The sequence below is a fragment of the Dermacentor albipictus genome, chromosome 4 (assembly GCF_038994185.2).
Source record: "Dermacentor albipictus isolate Rhodes 1998 colony chromosome 4, USDA_Dalb.pri_finalv2, whole genome shotgun sequence".
Classification (NCBI taxonomy): Eukaryota; Metazoa; Arthropoda; class Arachnida; order Ixodida; family Ixodidae; genus Dermacentor; species Dermacentor albipictus.
In genome coordinates this window covers 171,930,683-171,948,792 of record NC_091824.1, presented here as the reverse complement: position 1 = coordinate 171,948,792, position 18,110 = coordinate 171,930,683, and the positions used below count along the sequence as shown (strand labels likewise).

The 18,110-nt window shown below is 42.8% G+C and overlaps 1 protein-coding gene and 1 long non-coding RNA gene across 3 annotated transcripts in view; one reads left to right on the top strand and one right to left on the bottom strand.

Annotated features, from left to right (window-relative positions):
* bru3 (bruno 3) overlaps positions 1-18,110 on the top strand; it is a 1,518,741-nt gene that overhangs the window by 1,130,380 nt on the left and 370,251 nt on the right. The gene's annotated exons all lie outside the window — the stretch shown is intronic.
* LOC135902486 (uncharacterized) lies at positions 4,314-15,216 on the bottom strand. Of its 2 annotated transcripts, none has more exons than XR_011514328.1 (5): positions 14,913-15,216; positions 14,102-14,192; positions 11,029-11,214; positions 9,068-9,229; positions 4,314-4,455 (listed from the first exon to the last, which is right to left on the bottom strand). It is a non-coding gene; the product is annotated as an uncharacterized lncRNA (long non-coding RNA). The 2 variants fall into 2 exon arrangements; XR_011514329.1 differs by having other exon boundaries at positions 4,315-4,455; positions 9,121-9,229.

Below are 18,110 nucleotides of genomic sequence, written 5' to 3'. Positions count from 1 at the left end.
GCACTTGATTTAATTGAAAACCTGTCAGGTTTGCGAGCGCGCGATCTCACTCAAGAACGATTCCTTATCGCCATTACGGCGCCTCCTCTCTTTTTCGATCACCGCTGTGACCGAGTAAATAGCGAGCAGTCCGCGCCTCAGCGCCATCGTCATGACAGGGCGCCTAGAAGTCGCCTTGATGAACGACGCTGTTTTAGCGCGCCCTCCGGTGGAGTCCCGGGCCGTCCCTTCAAGAGCCCCGGAGACGCGCCGGGGTAACGCCGCGCGCGCCTACCCTTCATCGCGCCGCCGCCAAGGGCCAGTTCATCCGTCTATCGCTCGTCGCACGTCGACAGCGGCGCTGCTTCGATCGAGACGCGGCGGCCCGCTTTCTTTCTCGGCGCGCGCGCGCCTTTCAAGTCGGTGGCGTCGGTTTCCTGGACGGCGGCCGACTCGCTTAGACGTGCACGTAGTACATATTTCTCGTGCTCGCGCCTGTGCGTCTACTGAAGGGCTGCCGCTAATGCGTTCGTCAGTGACTGGCGCCGGTGCCGGCTTTCGGAAGTGCGAAGCGTGGTCTGTGTTCGTTGTTGGCCTGCCGTTCTAGCTGCCTGTCTACACTATAGCAGCGACGGTGGTGGTGGAGGCGTCGTCATGAATGCCGAGATGTGTTTATCATCGAGGCGTGGGAGCGAGAAAAGAGCAGCACCCGACGAAGAGAGCGGTATCCGTCTTTCTTCGTGGCCGCGCTTTCGGCGACACAATTGATGGAGAGGCTCTCGGCCACTGGGGCTGCAACAGCCCTCACACGTGTCGCTAAGCGCAGTGTCGTCACTGTTGGTGATCGAATGCGTGTGCGGGATCCTTTATGGAGAAACCCCGACGGCGGACTAAATAGGCTGCTCTATCGATGAGCTCCGGAAGACCGGCCACTGTAGCCACCCACCATGAATGATGTGCGCGCTTTGGACCTGGATGAGTGTGTTCACAGTACGCGAGTTGCGCGTTTTACTGGATATACCGTCGTTTGCCTTAAATTTACTTGGAGCATAACTGCATCCTCCAGAATGTCACGTGGTCACTACTACAATTATTGGAATTTCATTGATCTTAGCAACCGGCATGAACCCAGCATGTGTAAGAAGCTGTTCGCCCTCTCCCTTTGTTTTCTTCTGCTAGCGTAGCAAACCGAACTGGCGTCTGGTTGACCTTAACGCCATTGCCTCGCTTTTCCCCCTCACATCGCGCTGAGCATGGGAATAAGCCTTCAATCTCGTCCGTCATATAATACGACCTGTCACCTTTTTGTCACAAATTTAGTCGCTAGAGTTTAAGTGGTGAGCCGTGTGAGCCGACGTGGAATGAATGGTGTGTAGCCTGTTTCGCCGCGATTCACCAACCCTATCCTCGCCATTAGTATCCCTTTATCTGTATGCTACCAGATACTGCTCTGTTACCAGATGGAATGTGAGGGCGACCACTCCTCATAAGTGGCGCTTGGGTGGAGCAATTTCCGGCAGGTACTGCAAGTCTACGCAGATACTCCTCCAGCAAGCAAAACCCCTCAATGCTCTCCTCCTACACAGCATGGCCCCATCCAATTTCTCTTTCATTTATATTCCAACAAATTCTACAATCAATTAACTTCTCACTACAGTGTAAAAAAAGGCTTCATACTGGTGTCACATGACCCATTCAACCACGATCAAGGCCGATCCAGATCGAAATTCTCGACCGCGATTGGCTCCCTCGAGCAGCTTGCGCAATGGAGCCAATCGTGATTGGAAATAAATTGGCTGGGGCTTAGCTACGGTTGAGCCTGGATATCTCGAAGCGAAAAGGTTCGGTGATGCTTATGGTTTAGCATATGGTTATGCTTTATGATTTAGCCTATGGTTATGCTTACGGTTTAGCTTATGGCTATGCTTTATGATTTAGCCTATGGTTATGCTTACGGTTTCACTTATGGATATGCTTTGGTTAGCGTATGGTTATGCTATACGTGTGCCTTGTGTAGTTATGCAAATTGCTTATCGATGACATAAACCACAAGTTATGCAGGATTATTAAACTTCTTTATTCATCATGGTTGGGCACATTGTCTTGCGATTTCTATACAGCCATAAACACAGCTCTCTGTATCGGTAGTATCACTCTCTTCTCCTTCCATGTTGAATTCGCACGCCTATTCTCTGGCAAGCGGTTATATAGTCGGCCTCCGCGATAAACACGCGCTTGCGGCGAACGTCAAACGATGACGCATAGCGCGCGTCAGTGGCCACCTGCGCCGACTCCGAACACGCTTACGGAGCCAATTCAGACACACGCCGGCTCGCGCGAAGCGCGGTGTTGACTAGCGTAGTAGCTTTTCGCTTCAAAAACTGATCCCGATCAGGCTCGGTCGCGATCGAAAAGACGCCATGTGACACCCCTGTTACATTATGACCGACACTCAATCGTACGTATATTTGCTATAATAAAAAAAGAACAGCATCCTCCCTCTCCAAGCAAAAATATGGCTGAAGGCGTTTTTCTTTATTTAAATAGCCATCGAAGCATTGTCTGCTACTGCAGGCAATTCTTTCTATCTTTCTTCCATCTTAGCACTTTAGTATTTGCTTTCAAGTATTCAAGAGGACAAGAGAGTAAAACTGATAAAATCGACCTTCTCTCTCTCTCTCTCTCTCTCTCTTTTCATTTGTGTGGGCTGCTTGTCCAAACAGTAATAGGGCTCATTACATTCGCGCCATCTTCATTCCCGTTGTTCGTGACTGAGCCGCTGATGTCCTTCCGTCGTTCTGAGGCGCATCTTCGCGAAGCTGTAATTTGTTTTCCGAGGCTGTTTTGCTCCTTCCCCTTACGAACAATATTTCTAGCAGAGTTCGCACACTCCAAAAACCAGCTTCTTTGCCTATTCGGGAAAATTAAAACGAAGACCGTACACATAGCTCATCAGTCTGGTCCTTTATTTCCCATTTCAGCGTTTAAACATTATTTGGGTGGAATGAAAGCTCTTCTCCTGAATGCTCGTAGAAGCAGCTTGACTGTCGTACACTGTTCGCACGCTTATTGTTCTACATTCTATGGTAGGTTTTTAAGCTTGTTGCGAAACCGGGCCTTGCAATCGCATATCGTTCACTGCCAATTATTAACCATTTGTGAAAGCAGGCCGCATGCTCATCCTGGAAAAGACTACCGTAAAAACTGACTGGCACTAAGTAGACCTCTGAATGAATTGTCTTCTTGGGGCACTCTTTCCTGATCTAAACTACGCAAAGTCGAAAGAATATTGGCTTGCAAATGACCAACATAGAGTGATTCCTAGCGCTTGACTTCTAGTGAGACACACACACACTGTTGGATTTATCATTACTTTTGACCCGCCTATTTATGAAAACGAAAAGATAGGGCTTGAGAGATTAAAGATAAGGCAAATTGAATAATGTCATTGCTGTGCAGAACTTTAATAGAAACCCGGGTGAGCCGTCTGCCATCAATAATGACACGCTGTCTAGTGGATAATTGTCCGTGACATCATCAAATTGGCACGCACTATTGCGCCTTGTCAGCTCCCAGTTACTTGGAATTCAAGTGCTAGAGTTAACAGTGCGGTGAATAGAGCAACGATATTACAACCCAACATTCGCGCCTTAGAGTAATTTATTTTATTGAATTTTGATACACTGTAAAAAAAATTTGGCTTTCTTTACAGAAAATTTGCTGGTAATTTGTGACCGAACACTCTTCCGTAAATTAAGAACGGTCATTTCCGTAGTACGGACAACTGTAAAAACAGAGACCGTAATACAAGATACGAGTGCTTCTGTATCTAGAAAACGGAAGACTCTGTATTCTGAATCTGTACTATAACCGTTAAAAAACAGGTGCTTGCCGTATTCAGAAAACGAAAGACTCCGTATACTAAATCTGTACTATATCCGTTAAAGTACAGGTGCTTCCCGTATTTCATCTTGGAGAGCATATCCATTCGAAGAATGTGCCATCGGGCACAAAATTGCCCAGGACGTGCGAGAGTCGACCAAATTTCATTGGTGTGCTATTTGCTGGGATCAGCCGTGCCACCATCTGCGTTCGGAATGTGCATACGTGACCCACTGTTTTCAGCGGTCTTGAGCAGAAATGCAATTTGGTCAACGCTCGCACTTCCAGGGTACTTTTGTCCACGATAGTACATCTCCTTTAATGCAAATGTCATGAAGGCAGCTCATAGTCAAAGCAGCAAGTCACCATTGAGAAAATTGTCTTGCCAACACACTGACATGGCTACAGAGATAAAACACTTTGCACTTGGTGATATGAATGCACTGCATAGCATATATACAAAAAGGTGCAACATTTCAGTCCTCAAGTTCTTAGATCACAGAAGCAACTTTATTTTCTTCAATCACTCGTCTTGCACTTCTTCCTGGTGAAAGTTGTTCTTGACTCCAAACACTTGCAAGGATAAACTTGCTGCTGTTAGGAGAAACAAATAGTATTCGTGAATATCCATCCTAAAGAAAGCGGCAAAAAAGTTTAATCACTGAACACGACAAAGCAGTAACTTCTGTGTTAGAAAAACATGTAAGTAGATCAACATTGTTGGCACAAGGGATGTTGCTGTAGCCAACATTTCGACATAGGTGCTTGTCATTAGGGTAGCAAATGTTTTCCTTGGCTGTGTTGTGGGATTGTGCATATCTCACTGGCCCCTAGCCACATTGGGGGAGAAGTAACTGGTGCATATAATAGGTCAAGAGAAGCCAAAGTGTTAAAATAAAGGAAGGAAGGGTGTGCTTAGCAGTGGTGATTGTGATGGAGCGGGTATGAGCAATGCTGTCAGTACTTGCCAAGAGTAGGGGTGACCAAAACAGAAAACGATGTACACATGTATGCAGTCATTAATCCAGTAGAACCAATCTTCCCAGAAGACAAAATAGGTATCAAGATAAACAGTTTGCACTTTTGGAAAAGGAAAACGAAGAATTAAGGAAAATAAATTTTGTATCAAGATGCATCTGGTTAAGATCACTGCAAATGGCAAATGAAGGCACATTATGAATATATATTTTGTTGAAAGCCGATGAAGAAAATATATATTAACCAAATATTAAAAAATAGGGACATTAAAATTAAACTGGATATGACCATAAAACAGTAAAGAACAGCCTGTGGAAAAAAATGGGATGGATAATATAACCAGGTGCAAGATTGCAAAACGTCGAGTGCTGTTTATATTCATGCTGCTGTTGACGGCTTCAAGTTTCTGTCTTCCTGTGGAACCTTTGTCCTACTTGAACAAGGAAATGGGTAGTTTTTTAAACAAGCCAGTTCAAATGCAGTTCAAAGCTTCAGCGGTGTTATAATGAAAGAAAATATTATGGTCAGTTCTCCGGCTCATCTTGAAACTTATTGTGCGCAACAAAGAGGGACGAAGAATAGAAGAAACACAATGTTAAGCGCACGTCCTTGTGTTTCTTCTATTCTTCGTCCCTGTTTGTTACGCACTATAAGTTTCAAGATGAATTTGTTCCAACTAGGCCGACTCGCAGTCTTGCTTCAGTTCTCCTGGGTGTGCTTTCATTCACCAGTTATTTCCACCGGTGTAAGTTCAAAATTTAATGGTCTAAATAGACCTTAGCTCCTGGCAAACCATTAGCTGGTCTTTTTTTCAACACAGATGCCTGCACATTATATGTGTTGGCAGGAGTGCTAGCGAACTACATTATACTTGTTGCCACAACCAAAGTGAAACTTGGTAACAGTGATTGAAAAAAAAAAACCAGCATTCCACAATACTGATTCAAGTCGTCTGGAAAAGTTGCTTAAGTTAACGTACACCCCCTACTCCACCAGACAATTATTCACCACACTGACTCTCATGGTGTCAACCATGCTATTACAACACTAGGCATCAAGTGAGGAGAATTAGGGGATAAGAGGGCACAATGCTTTTTGTTAGAACATCAAATGTGCTTTACATAAATGCTACATTCCAACTAACAAAGGAGCAACCGGTTTGTGAGATAGTGACCAATGCATACGAAAGCTAATGGCATTCTGTGCAGCAGAATGTTGACGATGAGGTGTTATGCGCACAAGTGTACTCTTTCACACAAAATGACATCCTGCACTCAAACCTTGTGCCAATATTAGAGTTTGAAAAACACCGTAGTGGAAAGCAAAGAGTGCTAAATTTGTTGAAAATTACTAAAAATATTCGATTATTCATTATCCTTACTGTTCGTTAAAGATTCACAGATTGTTCCCTATGGGTGCTGTAAACAGGCACCCTGCTTTTACAGTGGTAGCAACAATGATCTGTGGCACAGACAAGAATAAATGCTCATGAAGTTTATGCAAGAGTATATCCTACAAATTACACCCCATTTCACATTCCAATATGGTAGAAGAGGAAGACGAAAAAAACTACTTTCTGGTGGAGGATGCATACCCCAGAATAGAAGAAACAAGTGTACCCTAACCATTGCTGCTGCCGATGCCTGTGCACTAGCAGTTACATATAATATGGCAGTTACAATTGTTTTTCCACAAGCACTGCAAGCTGCGGCCAGTTTACCAGTACACAGCTGTAATAAATTTAGGGCAAGCTAAAGCTCTATAATGGATTTATCTCATATGACACAATTGGAATGCAATATTCTGCAAATAAGTGAAGCGCGATGTGCCATCCCATACAATCAAACACTTTTGAAGAATCTGAATCACCACCTGCACTCTTAGGCAAAGTTACACCCTTTGGTGTGCCCCTTCTGCCACACAACAATAATCGTTATTTGCCTTGATGCGTTTCCTTTCTTGAAGACGCCACGCCCGCTACTTTGTTGTCGGGAATGCTATCATGCTGATAACGCGCATGCCGTTCGTTACTGGAAAGCACAGGGCTCGCAGCGTTAAGGAAAGAAAATGCATAAAGTCAGATGACAATTATCGTTGTGTGGAAGAAGGGGCACTTCAAAGGGTGTAACTCTGCCTAAGAGTGTGAGCCGTGACGAGGGAAAAGAGTGTGTTCTGTGTAAAGTAGTGCACCTGTATAACCTAAAGCTTTGGAGAATGCATTTAGTATGAGCTGGGAAGGTCCCTAATTTTAATTGCACACAGTGAAAACCTCCATGCAGTTTTGCAAAATGTAAACCCCCTACCTTTTTGTTGTTCAAACGTAATGACACGTAGTGCCATAACATGTACATTATGGGTTTCGTTCCCAAACAATCAAAGTGAATAGCACCACCCTAAGTGTTATGTGCCTTCTTGTTAGTGTCGAATGCTGCGATCGGCAGAGAAACGGATTTCTGGAGCAATATAAAGTATTAGGTACTGTGATCTCAGTTCTTTCACTGCTGTTTAAGCATTATCAGGTCCTAAAGTAAAGAAACGAGGAATAAATACATGCATATTTTACGCTACAACCCTCATAAGTATTTAGTAGTCTGGATTATAAAGGATTCCAGATTTACAATGCAGGACAGATTTTATTCCACTGAAAGAATGGCATCATGCCAATGATTCTGCATTTGGTGCTATATTTATTTGTATTTAGTTCAGTTGGAATGTGTGTGTATCGTCAGCGATATCGCTTGACATGTTTTATATTGACTGTTTTCTAAATTTAGGCAAATTCGTATTCGCAAATAACCTTGTATGACACCAAGAACTTGCTTAGCAGGAGTATTTCTAACATGTGCAAGATATGAGGCTCTTGAATGCATATCTCAGCCTGGGGTACACGCCGCCCCTAATCTCATCAGCAAGTTTCTGGAACTCATCTACGAGGTTTCTTATGATGAATGTAAAGTTGCTTGAATGGGGGAAATAGGGAATTTATAACAGGTGAATTATGCAGCATAAGAATGATGTCAGCAAGAAGCAAGCATCAAGAACTATAAAATGAAGACTATAAATAGCAAGAATTATTTGGGATGATTTAAAATTCTGGCATTGGAACGAAATGTATTTCAATCTATATATAAACTCTGATTATTCACTCTACTACCACTGCCTTCATTAGAAACATTCATAATCATTATCCTATCTATAGCCGCGTTTACATGAATGCGACAGTGTCGCATCGCATCGCATTTCTAGCGCATCACATTCATGTAAACAGCAGTAATGCGCTAGAAAGGCGCATCGCATTAATGCGCCAGGCGAGGGTAGATTTACGGGCGCGAGTCGACTCTCGCGGAGCATGTAAACGCAGGACCGTCGCATTAGGAATGATGGGAAGGAATTGCCAAACAACATGGCGGCGGTCCCGGCTGCCCGCTTCGAAATGAATTTGGCGTTGCTTTTGTAAAATGCACTTCGTTCGCAGCAAATGAATGTGTAAACGGCTTTCGCTTAGTCTCAGGCCGCTTCGACGACAGCGTATTATGGATAACCTTGTGGTGTTTTCGAGATCGCTTCTCGTTTCGAACGAGGCGAAGCCTAATGAAAGAAACATTCTAGATGTCAGCGCTACCTATCGCTATAGTCGGAAAGTAGCCGCAACGAAGACTAATGGCCTCCAAGATCCGAAGATCTCGCTGGCCGGCTAAAGCTGCAAAAAACGTGCGCTGCTTCGCATCCGCTACACTATAGCATATAGCGTACGCTATAAGTTGCGTACGCTAAACTAAAACTGTCTATTTCTCGGCACTCAACCACAAACGTGCACTCGGCCCACAACCGGAAACCAGTTGCACCGGAAGTCGGTTGCACTTCACTTATACGACACCATGTGCGCTACGTTTTTGCGAGAGTTAAGGCGCTACATGTAAACGGCGTCGCATCACCTTTCCCAAATGCGCTTGGAAATGCGATGCGCCACTGTCGCATTCATGTAAACGGGGAGTATGCCACATCATCCTAGCTAATATTCAAGCCTTCATAAGCTGCTTTTTTTACTGCTAATTCTCTGCGGGAAAGAGGTGTCCGTATGAAGACTATTAAGACCATATAATATACTTATTACCCGTTTTTTGATAAATGATAAGGGAAAAACTTCACACCAAAAATGCATTGAGCTTGAGCAAGTTCTGCGTTTGATGCTGTTGATTCTTTTTTCCCTTTGCCATCATTGACCCACCTGGTTAGCTAAGTAGACAGAAAAGCTGCAGCAGAAAGGTGGGGGTGCCAAACCAGACTTGTGCCCCAGGGGACCTTTTCACGGTCACTGGAGGAACTGCCTGTGGCCTCGGCATCTTCCTTGAGGGCCACGGCCATGTCTAAGAAACCTTGTCTCCACAGGCTGCACAAAGAAAGATAATTTGCTGAGCTAAGTCTTTTTCTTAAAAGAACCCATTTAAGTTGTATTCTTAGCTTTGCACCACAAAACTGACACATGACTGGCCACTCAAGACACTTTATGTGTATTCGCAGGCTTATTCCTTGGAAAAACACTTTTATGTAGCACACAATGAGTAACAGTAACAAAAAAGTGTATCAGGAGGCTTTCATATTGCTCTACAACTTTTCATTGACACATTTCATTTAATTATTTGAGATATTTAATAACTAATTAAGAATTATGTAATTAAGCAGAATGCACAATATAATCAGAGTATCTCCAGGCGATGGCAAACATTACCTTCATTTTGTCTAGTTACATCGCATTTACATTTCTAAATCTTGGTGCATGATAGTTAAGACACCCTGTAGATCAAAAAACAATATTAAAATTTTCATAATCATCTCTTGCGTGTTATTGGTGGCTATGGCTGCTTCAAGTTATTCTTTCAGTATGGTACAAGCAGTTTTGAAGTGAAATTGTTTTGCATCGAGGGCATGTAATCTAGGCAATCAAGCAAAAGGTCAAGTTGTGTTCACTATTCAGATGCTTAACTAAGAAGCTGCAGGAAAAGGAAACAAGACACAACACCTAATAAACAATGCAAAATTTGAAAATTTAAACTGAACAAGAAACCAGTTTTTGAAAACACAGAAAAAAAGCCAGCAGCTTACATCGAATACACCCTTGCTATGTACTCCAAGTGAAGTTGTTACCGCAATGCTTGGGCACCATATGAACGTAACAATCAACAACTTCGAGCAGAATATTAACACCACTAAATGAACTGGCCTTTGAAGATTCTTGATCTGAAATCCTCAACGACTTGTTCTGGCGTTTAATCTGTCAAGCTCAATCTGTATTCTCAAAAGCTGGCTCTAGGCCATAATTTCTCTAAACGCAACATCAGCTTAAATCTCAAGATAGGGTTGACCTGTAAATAAAGTGGATAATGCATGGCAAACATCATGAACTCTCTTACATGTTAACCAGAGGGTTCACTCATGCAGCCATGAAATTGTGATGCAGACACGATATATTGACGCTGGTTTTGTGAAGTGTTTCATGCTTCCAAGGCTTCTTCAGTTGTGAAAGCTAAATAAGCGATGAGAATAAAAAAAGAACTTCAACATGCTCACAATATGTTGGCCATTTGCAAGTAAACAGCAGCCTTTTTGGGCACCCAGGTTGCCTGGTGCAAATCTACTATGCCACAGTACTTGCGTTACCCAGTACCAGCCACTTTAAAATGCAATGTGTTCAGAACCCTTTCCCTCTGTTTGTCTGCTTTGGAAACAGTTTAACATGTGTTCAGTAGGCGTCGAGAAAGGGGACAGAAAACACTGTGCACCACTGATTTCTAACATGTTTCGCTGGATGCAGCACACCGCACCGGATGCAGGTGAAGCCAGTGGAAATGCGATGTCATGCAGTCGCTTGTCCTGGAAGCAGGGCATATGGTGGACTAACTAGTGCGTGCGATCAGATAATATTGCTGCCGAAAAACTTTTCTTTGTGGTTTTTCACATTTTAGGAGGTCTCTACATGTCTGGTAAGCACTTTTATGACAATCTGAACCCGTATACGATAGTGTTCTCTTACATCAAGTTTTTTCTGATTTACCAGTGTTTCCATTGCACGCCACTTATGTTAGCGACACTGTAGACACTACAATGGAAAAATTCTGGACACCTCGAAACACTGCTTGGGTAGTTTATGGCACATCAGGCAGGCATGTTAGGGGAAGAAATGCTACACACCCGTGCAACAAAGTGTTGCCGCAAAGTTGTCAAGCACCAACTTCCGGGACAAGGCCAGCTTCAGTCGAGGGCGCTCGATGTGCTGTTCATCCCCTGTAGTAGAGATCAGTGGCGTGGACCCTTTTATACTGGCTGTCTTTTCTGGTCGGAACCTTGGCAACAGCTTCCACCATACTTTTTTTGAACCTGCAACATGTGCAGAGAAAGTCGCATCACTGTGCGTTGATTGTATGGCTTTATTGTGCTACACATTCTATCAAATCATTAAAAAATACAGTTCACACATTTTTACTTCTGTATATAGACAGTCTAGTTGCTATACACGCGAAACATTACCATTCCTCTGACAGAATGCAACAATAGAAGCGTACACTTTAAAGCTACACTAAAATTTAAATTGATGTGACACCATATGAGCATACAGTATGCTTACTGTATGCTTTAGCCCTGTGTCAAGTAAAAGCTAATTGTCAATCATTTATGGTGTATTTCTACTTATTCTGGGTCATCAAACTGTACAATCAATGTTCCAAGTTTACACAATGTTGGCTTTTGATTGCCTATGTGATCCGTTTCCTACTTACGCATGCAGTAATCCCACTGTATTAAGGAAAAAGAGAATAGGAAATGCCGTGATAATCTTCTACATTTGATGAGGGCAGGAGCAATGACCAATAGCATGTGGTTGAAGCTACATAAATACTCAGTTTTCACACAGCTTAATTATTCAGCAAGTAATAAAGAGCTATCCTGTGTGCCTCTGCATGACCAATAAAATCTGACTACTTGAAACTGCACTAAGGCTGCCGCTTGGTACTGTTCGGCAGTTCAGCTTTGGTTTTCTGATATACAGAACTGTTTAGGTACCAGTAGTTTACTTTGCGATAAAATGGAGCTTGGAGCACTGGTCATTTGCACATAAATAATGCGACAGCAAATATAACACAAGGATAGGAATATGGGTCTCTTGGAAAAAGTGCATACACATTATGATTATAATGTGATGTGATGCCACAATGAAACAGAAAGCAACGCATAGAAGTGGACGGCGCTTCCATGCCACCAAGGTTATTGGACAGACAGTACTTCAGAAGTGCCCGCAACACAATGTGTTGGTGGACTAGTTGGTGTGAATCCATAAATACTTTGTTAAGCGCAAAACAATGGACACAAGAAAGACGACCAGCACAAGGCGCTACACTCAACTGACATCACTTTATTGCGTCGCTCCTTTATAAATAGTAGAATGTAGAAGAACATCCGCAGTGAGCACCATGTGCAGAGACCACCAACAACCAATCACAAGAGCGTACTCATGCGACGGGATCCAAAAAACCATATTGAGCACTGCACAAGGTTAAAGAAGGCACACTAATGCACTGTGACCCCAATGACTGTATGAAGAAAGCTTCCGATAACTCTCAGGCGGTGGTATCACAGCACTTTTTCAAAATCGTAGTATCACGAACATGGCTTTGCACTTCCATATTTTACAATGTTGAGCCAAATGGGAACCTGTGCCTGTTGGTATGGATCGCTTAGGTTCGCAATGTTTCGTGATGCTACGATTTTGAAAAAAGAGCCGTGATACCACCGCCAGAGAGTTATCGGAAGTTTTCTTGATACAGTCATTGGGGTCACAGTGCATTAGTGTGCTTTCTTTAACCTTGTAAAGTGCTCAATATGGTTTTTTTTGGATTCTGTAGAATGAGTGTGCTTTTTTGATCAGATGTTGGTGGTTCCTGCACATGGTGTTCACAGCAAATGTTCTTCTAGATTCTGCTGTCTACAAAGGAGGGACGCAATAAAGTGATGTCAGTTGAGAGTAGCGCCTTGTTCTGTCGTCTTTCTTGTGTCCGTTGTTTTGTGCTAAAAAAGCAATGATGTATTCCTTGTGTGTGTTTGAAGACAGCTCCACACGCAGTAGCGTATCCAGTATTGCTGCCCAGTGGCTTAGCTCGCCGCAGTTTGAAGTGCCACAAAACATAAGGAGAGAAACCTGCATTATAGTCTTGTTGCAAACAAGAATATAACGTGAAGTTCATTCTGAGGCCAGAAACTATAAAAAAAAAATTCATGATGCACCGCTGTGCCATGTTTTATAGCAAAGTCGTTTTATAGTTTATAAAACTATAAAAAGTTTATAAACTTTTAAACTTATAAACATAAACTTATAAAGTTTATGAACTTTATAAACTACTATAATACTATAAAAGTTTTATAGTAGTTTTATAGTTTATAGTTTTATAGCAAACATTTAGTGTAAATATGACACTATGATGGTGCACAATGGTGGTAATCTGTAATAATATAAAAGGTGCCTTAATGTTACAACAAAAGCTGACATTACTTGATAATAGCCCTGTAAAATTTAGCATGCAGGGGCACCGCTTGGTTAAACAATAGTGATGTATTGTCTATGTACACAAGTATTACCCACGCATTTCTGCCATTGTCTAAATGGCATAAGTGAATGGGTAATACTTGTATACATAGATATTACATCTCTATTGTTTAACCAAGTGGGTAAACTATGTCTGCCTGACACAAGACTAGAATTAAACCATAAATTATATATAGTCACCCTAACAGTAACACCTCATTTGAACTTCACAGTAAGTAGACGCCTGTTGATACCAGCCTCCCCCAATGCTAAACTGTGCTGCATGCTCTACAGAGAAATTATAGTGGTATCACTCAACTCTGAAGCAATTCAGGACTGCAGCACTGTAGAAGACATCTACAAATGTCCCATTTCATGTATAACAGCCTGAATTGCTTGCACATCTTACCAAGTGCAAATTAAAATTTCTTTTTGTTTAGCATTTTTGCCTGCTAGACCACAATCCAATGTCATCAATATACTAACATATTACCTCAAAGAACCTAATTTGGCTTATAGATTAACACCTTTGCATACTGCCACAGCTGCACTCTGTCATATGCATTGCAATCATAAAGGAGTGCTGGTCCACCAGCACTCCAATGTCACTAACAGTGATCACCTACACAGCTAAGTAAACGGTCATGATTCAGGTGGCAAATAGCTATGAGAAAAAAAAAATCCACTCACCTTGAGAGCTATAATACTGCAATAACTTGAGAGAGATGGACCCATTGCAGGCAGCAGACCTCTTCTCAGCTCCAGCACAACAGCAACTTGCCTTTCAGTAAAAGAAAAGGATTGATTAGTAATGATAAGTTACCTTGTTTTTGCTGAGTATCAATACAATCTGACTTCCATGCATATCCACTTTCCGCTTTAGTAATACAACTGAATTATTCGTCAAATAAAAGAGTCTATGATGATACCATTCGCTTCTCTTGTATGTCCAAATTTTTTCGCACTGATACCCCGTTTACTGCTTGCTTAGTGGCACGAATGCCTTGACTGCCCAGACATCATTCGAAGGAACACGTCTTGTTGCACCGCAAACGGTGCAGCAAGACGTTTTTTTCTGGTCACAATTAAAACGTGCACCCAAGCAAGAAAGTAACGATCACAGGTAGTGAGCGACTGCTATTGCCTCGAACGTTTATTTCCGTATTTTAACAGAAGTTCTTGTATCGGATACAGTATGCTCTCAAGCCAATACAAGCGTCAATACAAGAGCTCAACTGAACGCAGTTTTATTCTACGCTTTTAACGCGAGTGAACAAAAGGTTAGAAGTACCTCACGGAAATTGCGATCGAGCCAATCGCGCTACGACTGGAATCGATCTGAAAAGATAGGTTGATCCCTTTCCCCATTCATGCGTGAGTTTTGCCCTAAGACGTTGCATAGTGGTCTTTTGAAACAATATTTCTGTTCGCGACACCGGCTTACCACACATCATTTTAACACCTACGTTATGCAAACCAAATAAGATTAAAATGGGCTTACCTCATGAGCAAGTTACGAGCGCGCGTAGACTGTTGAACACCCGTTGAGAGCAAGCAGGCTATCCGTGTCCAAGCGCATACGTGCTCCCAAACACAGGACAACTTCTTCGATGCCGCAGCGAGCAGAGTTTTGTACACGAAGTGAAAGACATCCAGCGCAAATATCTCCGCGCGATGTCGGCAAATAACGAGCGCACAAGCGGACACAACACAGCAACAAATTCGGAACTTTGCCAATTCGAACGTGCCGAGACCCAAGCAGCGTAACCATCCATCGTTTCTGTTCTTCGCTCCCGATGCGTCAATCTCTCTTCCTTGGGGTCTTGCTCCACCCTTGAGTACAAATCAAGAGATATTTACGGCGAATTAACAACATCTACAACACGACTCGAAAAATCCCGGCTGACTACACATGTGCTGTCCGTCTGCCACTCCTAACGGACGCGTAGAGTTACTCTACGGACGCGCAGCGCGAGCTGCCCCCTGGTGCCGCACTCTGAGCGCGGAGAACCGAACAGAATCGGTTTCGTTTTCGCATTTGTGCTCTAGTTACTGGAACTGCAATATAATTGCTTGACAATTAATTGAATTATAAAAGAGGAGAACGCTTTCTCTCCCACAAGTTAGTGCGTTTTATACAAAGGGAGAGAGAATTCAAAAGGCAGAAAGGCAGGGAGGTCAACCAAAGCATTCGCTACTGGCGATAGCAAACCCCTGTGCTACAATGAAGTGCAAAGCAATGCACTGCGATGCGTCCATAAGCTCGAGTACAGTGATAATTTGGGCGGGTTGGTGCATGTAATGAACGGGTAAATAATGAGTTGTGTCATAACATTACCCATGCAAAAAGCACGTGGAACTAATGGTGTTGAATTCTAGGTCAAAAAGAAATAAAGCTTGAATCGTTACATCTCGACACTGGGCATTCTTTCTTTCCGAAATATTTTTTTCTTCTTTTTGACAGTATACACAGTACTAGCACGGTAATAGGTCCTTCATCTTCAGTCACCTTCCAGTAGTTTACATACATGTCGGTGCATGTTCGCGTTCTTTATTCTACCGTACAAGAACGAGCGCGCTTACCGGTCTTGTTTCAAGATGAAGCGCCAAATGTTTGCGATTACATCTTACCGCAAGAATTAACACATGAACAGTGAAGATTATGCGTAATCGATTTGTCTCAATGAATGGGCAGTTATTGTCAGAGACGAGATATTTTATAAATATCATGGGAATGAGTTCAACCAACTACATTGCAGTTCAGCAGTGCCCTTTGACACTTGGGTTAATTGCTTGCCGCATTCGAAAATTTCCTCCGACCGTTTTACTTGGATCTATAGGCCACCAGTCCCCTTCGAGACCATTTATTGCCAAATGTAAACGCAGTTACGGTCATTATAGCACTCCCTGCGTTTCGGTACTGATTTAGAGTGCGCACAATTTTTGGCGTATAGAGCACCAATGTCATTCCCAGTGCACCAGCACCTGAGTGCCGCAAGCTTGTTTACGTATGCACGTATGTCCCCGGCTCTTCATTCACTTAAACATATATGCTGCGTTATTAACTACAAAACGCTTAATTTAAGAATATTGCGAGAACACGCATATATTTGCGCATATGATCAGCGTTACTAAGGCCATATGCGCGGCGAACTGCGACCGGAATAGAAGATGCGTATATATATTTATACGATCTGTTATTGCAGCTTTTGGTAGAAGGCTAGCTCTCATATTTTGTACGCAACTTCATAATGCGTACAGTTTGCGTGTTAAATAAAATATTGTTAGCTGAAACTTTATGAGTACGAGCGCTCATTCAGACAGCTTAAATTTTCTCACAATATACGCATGTTCACATAACAAAAATACGGAATTCTCTCTGTTTCGTCCAAAACAGTGTATAGCCGTTATATGATTACAGTGAAAATGTCCGTAAAGCTGAATACGGAGAGCACTTTCCGTATATTAACGGCAGATTTTGCCGTATTTTTGAAATAGGACATACTTTCCGTATTTTTATCTGCAGTTCTCCGTATAATGACAGAAATCCCCCGTAAAATTACGGAAATTTTTTACAGTGTATGTTGCATTGCTGGTTTTAAGAAAAGCGATTTCTTTTAGAACAGTGTAAGCTGTCTCGTTTCCAAATGCAACCGTGGTGTTCATATTGCGTCTCGGTCATTAATTCGCCGATTGCTTCCGTTAATTGTGTATTTGCGTGCTTCAAGGGCATATATGCACTGCTCACCTCTGCAGCAGTCCTCAGTGCTTAGTGAAGACAAAAGCGAGGACCATTTACGGAAACGCCAATGCACTATACGCCTAGTTTGTAGCCTGACATACTAGGAATTGACCTTCGCAAAAGCAAGTCCTTTGTGCCAGACGCGCGCGTTGCGAACTTGCTGCTTATACATGTGACTATTCAATATGATATATTTCTGGGTCGCAACTCTTAGTCTTATAGCACTTGTTCTTATGAACAATTTATGTGGCGGAGCTGTCCCGCCCCTCATTCAGCCTGTTATGCAATTGTAGCATGGGTCAGCGCTCCCTTCCTTCTTTTCCTAATCATGGCGAACCTCTCCGACCTTCCCCTGGAGTCAAGTAATTCGTTTCGAGTTCCGTTCCATTTCTGCTCTAACGCTTACAACACCTACGCGTAACCTTGCCTTTAACACACGGAGATGGTAAACGAGCAGCCAATCGCATCTCGCTTCAGTTGAAGTGTGGAAGGGTGCCGAGTGCATAGTATCGCTTAACTCTGTGTTGCAGCAGTGTCTATACTATGTTTTGAGGATTTCGGTTAGCATCAGTTGCCCAAGTGTGAAGGCTACTAGAGAAAGAAATAAAGCACGCTGCTTCACAAGGGATGGGCAACTTCGTATATGTGTGGTGTGGTAAGCTGGGCAGGTTGGTGTGGTTGCATCGGGAAAACCAGCGCAAGAGAAACACCGCACAAGATAATGAGGCTTCGACGCTCTGCTTTAGCCAAATTTGTATATTTTTATTATGTTGTCGTTCCGTTCAATGAATTCAATCACTTTCCATTAACAATGTTCGATATTTACGCACACTGTGCGTTATAAGATGCACGAAAGCGAAGTTAGATTTTTTTCAGGATATTCTTTCAATATCGAAATGGCGTGCAATAAACGAGCCGTGTTGTTGACCTCCTCTCGGCCAGCGTTATTTTCAGTTT